At 37.3% G+C, this 5589-nt stretch overlaps 1 protein-coding gene across 4 annotated transcripts in view; it reads left to right on the top strand.

Moving 5' to 3' along the window:
* The first annotated feature begins 493 nt into the window (after positions 1-493).
* The window catches only part of LOC118733586 (mucin-5AC), a 63921-nt gene continuing 58825 nt past the window's right edge, over positions 494-5589 (top strand). For 2 of the 4 annotated variants that reach the window (XR_004992273.1, XM_036463033.1), the window contains exon 1: positions 494-1045. The gene's annotated coding sequence lies outside the window, so the exon portion shown is untranslated. The remainder of the gene's footprint in view (positions 1046-5589) is intronic. The other 2 variants (XM_036463035.1, XM_036463034.1) reach the window with 1 other exon arrangement.

Genomic DNA, 5589 nt, shown 5'->3' with positions numbered 1-5589 from the left:
CTCATGCTTATACAAGGCGCTCATGCGCAGTGGCCACTAAAGTGCTCGCGCTACACTGAGAAAAGAGTTTAGTTACGTCAACTAAATACATATGTTCTCCTCAATACATGATTTGGTTATAGTTACCAAATCATGTGTAGAGACAAATCTATTTAGCTGACTTTTTTCTGAGTGTACTCAGTCAAAAACGCAGGTGATCGCTGTTGCCTAATCTAAGGCAGTGGCTGCGCTCAATTGCTCAGAGCAGTCTCCTCCACATACATATGTACATATGCATATTAGCTCAATCAATGACCAAACAACGCTACCACCAACAACACCTCAGTTTTTGTCCTCCCATGTCAGCAACTGTGTATGAGAGCTCTACCCAAGCGCGATCTCTGTTGGCCTGCCTTACAAGCCGAGTCTCAAAGTACCTTAATATGTATCTTAATTGTCAGCGCACCATCTCTGGCTTACCACCTTCGCTGCGCCACCACCTCTGAGGCACCGGTCTCAACGCCTTTGCGCGAGCTGGCTCGTAGCGGCGGAAGCAACAGCGGCGCCGCCACTCGTTAGCTTGTCGCTGTGTGGCGTTTTGAGCTTTATTCCGTTGGCGTGTGATAAAAATACGTTAGTAATCAATTGCAAGCCCAACTGCCAAGACACGGAATTAAGACGCGCCTTTGCCGTTGTCGCCGTCGCTTTAGAGTCGCTTTTAAAAATTGTTGATATAGTCGCTTACATACATATATGTATACTCTTAATCATAGAAAATCATAGAAAATCAACGAACATATAGAAAAAAGCATCACTATTTTTTCGCGTTTATGAAAATTTAAAATCTTTGAAGTGTGTTCAAAAAAAATAAAAAAATACAACAAAAACAATAAGACTAAACATTTTTTATGCAACAATAAACAAACGAAACAATTTACCGCACGTGCACCTGTTGCTGAGAGGATATTTCGCTGTTATTTTTGAATTTTTTGGAATCGTTGCCAAATTTCGCTGTAGAACGATCGATCGACCAACCCAGCCAACCAAGGCGTTTAACGCTAAAATTGTACGTGTTTGAAATTTTTTATTTATTTAACATTCGATTTCATTTGCAAGGTATTATTACTTCATAACCATGGGCATGCATATACATACATACATACATACATTTAACAAAATTCACCAGCGTTTTGTGTCTTGCGTGCGCTGGAAATTTTTTACAATTAGAATAAGTATTTTTAAGTTGTAATTTTTTTTTTTTGAGTTGGGAAACGAGAAACATCATTGTTTTTGTTTTATTTGCATTAAACGTTATTTCCACTATTTTTTATGCGATTTTTGCTGCACTCTCTGCAAGCAAAGCAAGTGTTAAAAAAATTATTTAAAAGAAAAATATCGACCGGAGCAGTCCATAGCGGCAATGGAATTAAAAGGCAAAAGAGTAAAACACAAAACAGAAATAAGAAAATGATTTTGCAATAAAGTGCAAAGTATTGCGTTAATTTAATACAAGTGCAGTTGTGAGTTGCTCAGAATGTAATTAAAATGTTTGTATTTCTGCATGCATATGCATATTTATGTATTTGGCAAGACAAAATTTAATGTCGGCACGATTATGAGGCATACCAGTTTTTGTAAAAAATAAAAAACTAATTTGCTTCTTTTAAAGGTTTTGGGTAGGGCCAAATGGTGATTAGTATTTTTAGTTAAGAAACATCCAATAAGTAAATACATTCAATGGCAGAAAATTAAGCAGCGTTCAGCGAGTAGCTTATACAGGGGCTACAGTAGCAACTAAATGTGATTATGCATCAATTGCCATATTGCCATACAACTTCACATATGTACATGAAATGGCCAAGAACTCTGCAATCAGCCACGAAGAGTCATAGTAATACTCTCAGAGGAAATATCAGATAATTAAAATATAATTAGACTTCAGAAAGCACTTTCAGGTGCAGTTCCAGTTTGGATTTATCGCTGAGACTGCTGCTAGCATCTAGACTGACAAGTCCAAATTGGACTTTGGTGTGCGTCTAGGAGTGTTCTATGAAAATCGTGACATCTCTATCTCTCATTTCGATTATCAAAGTATCCATCTCTCAAAAAAAAAACAAAGAACTCCTATAAAAAAGCGCTCAAGAAATTAAAAAAAAAAAATCTTTAAAACTCTCTTAAACCAGTTGGCTTCTCCAAAGAAAAAAGAAGCACCTTTTAAGCTACAGAAAGAATAAAACCATTTCTTGGGATTTAGATGTTTTGTGAACCCTCTTTCTAGAGCTCAGAAAACATTTAAAAAATTACATTAATTGGCTTAGTCCAGCTATTTATTGAGATTTTTCTGAAGAGCTTAGTGCGTACGATTTTTAAGCCACTCTTTATATAGCACCCTCCGCATAAAGAAAGCATAGATTTTCCAGTTGCCTGCGTTACGTTGTTCTCCTTCTTGAAATCGAACTTCAACTAGGGTTGCAGAATGGATTTCTCACCCTGAGATTAAAGTTTAGTTAAGAAATGTTAATAATATCCAACAAAAGTGAAAAAGTTATAATTTTATTTGTAAATCTAACCTGAAAAGAGCCCTAACCGCCAAAAAGATGTAAGAAACATGTTTTTCAAGATTTTCTTATTGACGCAGAAACGTTCCTAGAGCGTCTAGATGCATTTCTGCATCAAAAATAAAATTTTGAAAAAAAAACTGTGTCTTACACTTTTTTGGCGGTCAAGGGTTGATATGATCACACATTTGGAGAATTCTTTAGAAAAGACAACCACTCAGAAAAAAATGTCCGCCAATATTTTTCAAATGAAATGTATTCATTAAAAAAATATTTGTATCATAGACCCATGCGTGGTTGCCGTGTTATCAGGACGTTAATTTTTGAAAATTAAAAAAAATTATTAAATTAAATTAATTTTTGAAAATTAAATTAATTAAGGCACTACGAGCCGTTTTGCGTGTTTACCTATAAGGCAGTGGCCTGTCAGAGCACCAATTGTGTGAGATATATCCTCTCTCTTTAGAGAATATAAGCTTCAGGATCTTTTTCGATCCCGCCTATGCCAAGTTTGCCTAGAAATTCGACACGTCGTAGTTTGCATCCAGCTCTTGCTCGCGCGAGCATAGATAAATTCTCTTAGAAGCACCTGGCAAATGGCGAAGGGCATACCAATGCGTTCTTTGTCCGGAAGAATATGCTTGGCCGTATCCCCCCTCGCAAGTTCGCCCGCCATACTGTTACCCTCTATGTCCCTAAGACCGGGAACCCAAATGTTTATATTGTTCTACTTAGCCATCTCTTGCAGAGATCGGTGGCAGTACAGCCCAATTTTAAATCAGTACCAAGTTCGTTTATAGTCCTCATTATATGGGAGATAAAAGCCACCCTCCCACTCCACTGTTCACTTTTGAACCGTCTGCTATATTAACGAGTGGAGTATAGTAGTTTTCTGCCGATTCCGGCTTGGAATTCTCATGAGAAAGTTTCTATCCGGACAAAGAATCGTCCATCTACAGTTCCCTCAAGGCATATACTTATTTTGGACTCTGAATTTATGTTGTTAAAAGCTCCACCAATGTTAAGGAAGACTACAAGACAATAGTCCTTGTAATTGAAGGACTTTTCAGTAAAACTGGCCAGACTATGCAGCGTGGTCTCCGTGTACTTTCAATGGTGCTAGCTACTAGCTATCCTTCCTACGGCTTAAGCACAAAGGAAGAAAGGCTAATAGGTCTGAAATCTCTTGGATTTGTATGTGAAGCCTTACCGGTTTCAGCTTATAATAGGCCATGAAGATGTTCATTAGCCAATTTACAGAGGTTACAAGCATCGCAGCCAGTTGCGCGGGAATAATCCTATCCGGCCCTGCCGCTATATAGAGCTTAACACTTTGTATCGCCCAAGCAATCCTCTCCCTTGTGACAGGCACGATTACTACCCTGCCCGAAGGAAGGTATAAAGTGCCTCCTATTTGCGAACTGCCTGGGAAATGTGTGTTCAGGAGTAATTCTACCGTTTCCATTACCGTCGTGGTCCAGGAACCGTCTTGCTTCTGCAGAAACTCGGGTTCAAGGATCTCGACAGTATTTTTCTTAATCTTACGGTTTCGGAAGTACCCTCAACGCCACTACAGAAATCCCTCGAGGAAGACCTCTTGGCTTCCCGCAAAGCCCTCTTGTACTCACGCGTAAACTGCTTATTTTTGCCACTCAGATTCGTAGATATATGTAATTATAGCTGTGGACTAAAATTGCACACCAAAAACTTTAATTATCTAATAATAAAATAAATAATTAGAAATAAAATTAAACAAAAAAAAGGTAAAATAAAATTTGACATATCAAATGACATAAAGAAAATAAAATTATTGGCAATCGCTCGAACCGAGGATCGAACTAGGGTCCGACGAAATTTTAGTATACAGGTTTCACCATTCGGCTACCGCGAAATTCAAACTCTCTTAGTTTGTTTGCTTACATGTACAATAGACAACGGCTGTCGTTTTGGCTAGTGTTTCCATCGAGAATTTCTCTGATCCGCATTCATTTTGAGGATTAACTGCATGACTTATTCCGACTCAACTGCAATTAATACCCGAGTTAACTCCGATCCAGATCAACGGAGTCGTCTGTCTATGCTTGAAGTACATTGAGCTGTGAAAGAGCAGTGAAAAATTCTCTTCTTCAACGGCAAAGTATAAAACAGCCATGCCCAACGCTGGCAGAGCTTCATAAGCAAGTGCAAAAATTTTGTCAGCGCTGGGCATGCCTGGTATAAAACGAAAAATGTTAGCAGTAAGCGCGGGCAAGACTGCAAATAGGTTGAGCAATCAATTGCTAGAAGAACGACATATTTCAAAAAATTGCCCAACAGTTTTGGGTGACGAAAGTAAATGAAAGAAAAAAAGAAAAAAAACTAAATGCGATAACTAAAAGGGATTATAAAAGGGATATAGTATAGATTTTCTTCTTTATTTTGATCACAAATGAGTAAAGGCGATTCTTACGAGACATCTTTATGGAATTGTATTCTTATATATTTTTTGTTTTTTTTTTTCACAAGACACCCTTCCTACAAGCTCGCAATATGTACACACACATATTTTTAAAGCAGAAAATATGATTCATAGATTTCCTGTTAGTTACTTATTAACTACTTTTTGTTTGTTTTTATACTCATTACATTTGCTATTTAATTAGCTAAGTAGTTGTGTTAATATTTGTTAACTACAAAATGCTCAAGTGCAACGCTTGTCAGTCAACTGGGCTCACATGTCAAGCTAGCTCATAGACATTTACGCCGCTCAACACCGTTCTAAATAATCAATTAGTTAGGGCGCACAGATGCAATGTTCAAAGTATGTATCCATTTAGCTTTCGATTCGTTAACAATGCACTTGCATAAATTTAATTTTTTTCCATACTCATATTGTTGCTTTTGGAGCTTACCTTTATTGCACGTATATTCAAGCTGCTAACATGCATTTTAGTCAAGTGATAATCAGTTAAATAATTATAATTATTAATGTTCAGAGAGCTGATTCATAGAAATGGGTTTACGTAGTGCGTAAGTAGTTACTCATCTTTTTCCGGCATTACGCTATATTTTT

Source organism: Rhagoletis pomonella, unplaced genomic scaffold (assembly GCF_013731165.1).
Source record: "Rhagoletis pomonella isolate Grant_MI unplaced genomic scaffold, Rhpom_1.0 Rhpom_scaffold_00002, whole genome shotgun sequence".
Lineage (NCBI taxonomy): Eukaryota > Metazoa > Arthropoda > Insecta > Diptera > Tephritidae > Rhagoletis > Rhagoletis pomonella.
Note: the sequence above shows the minus strand (reverse complement) of the source record. Positions and strands in the feature narration are given on the sequence as shown.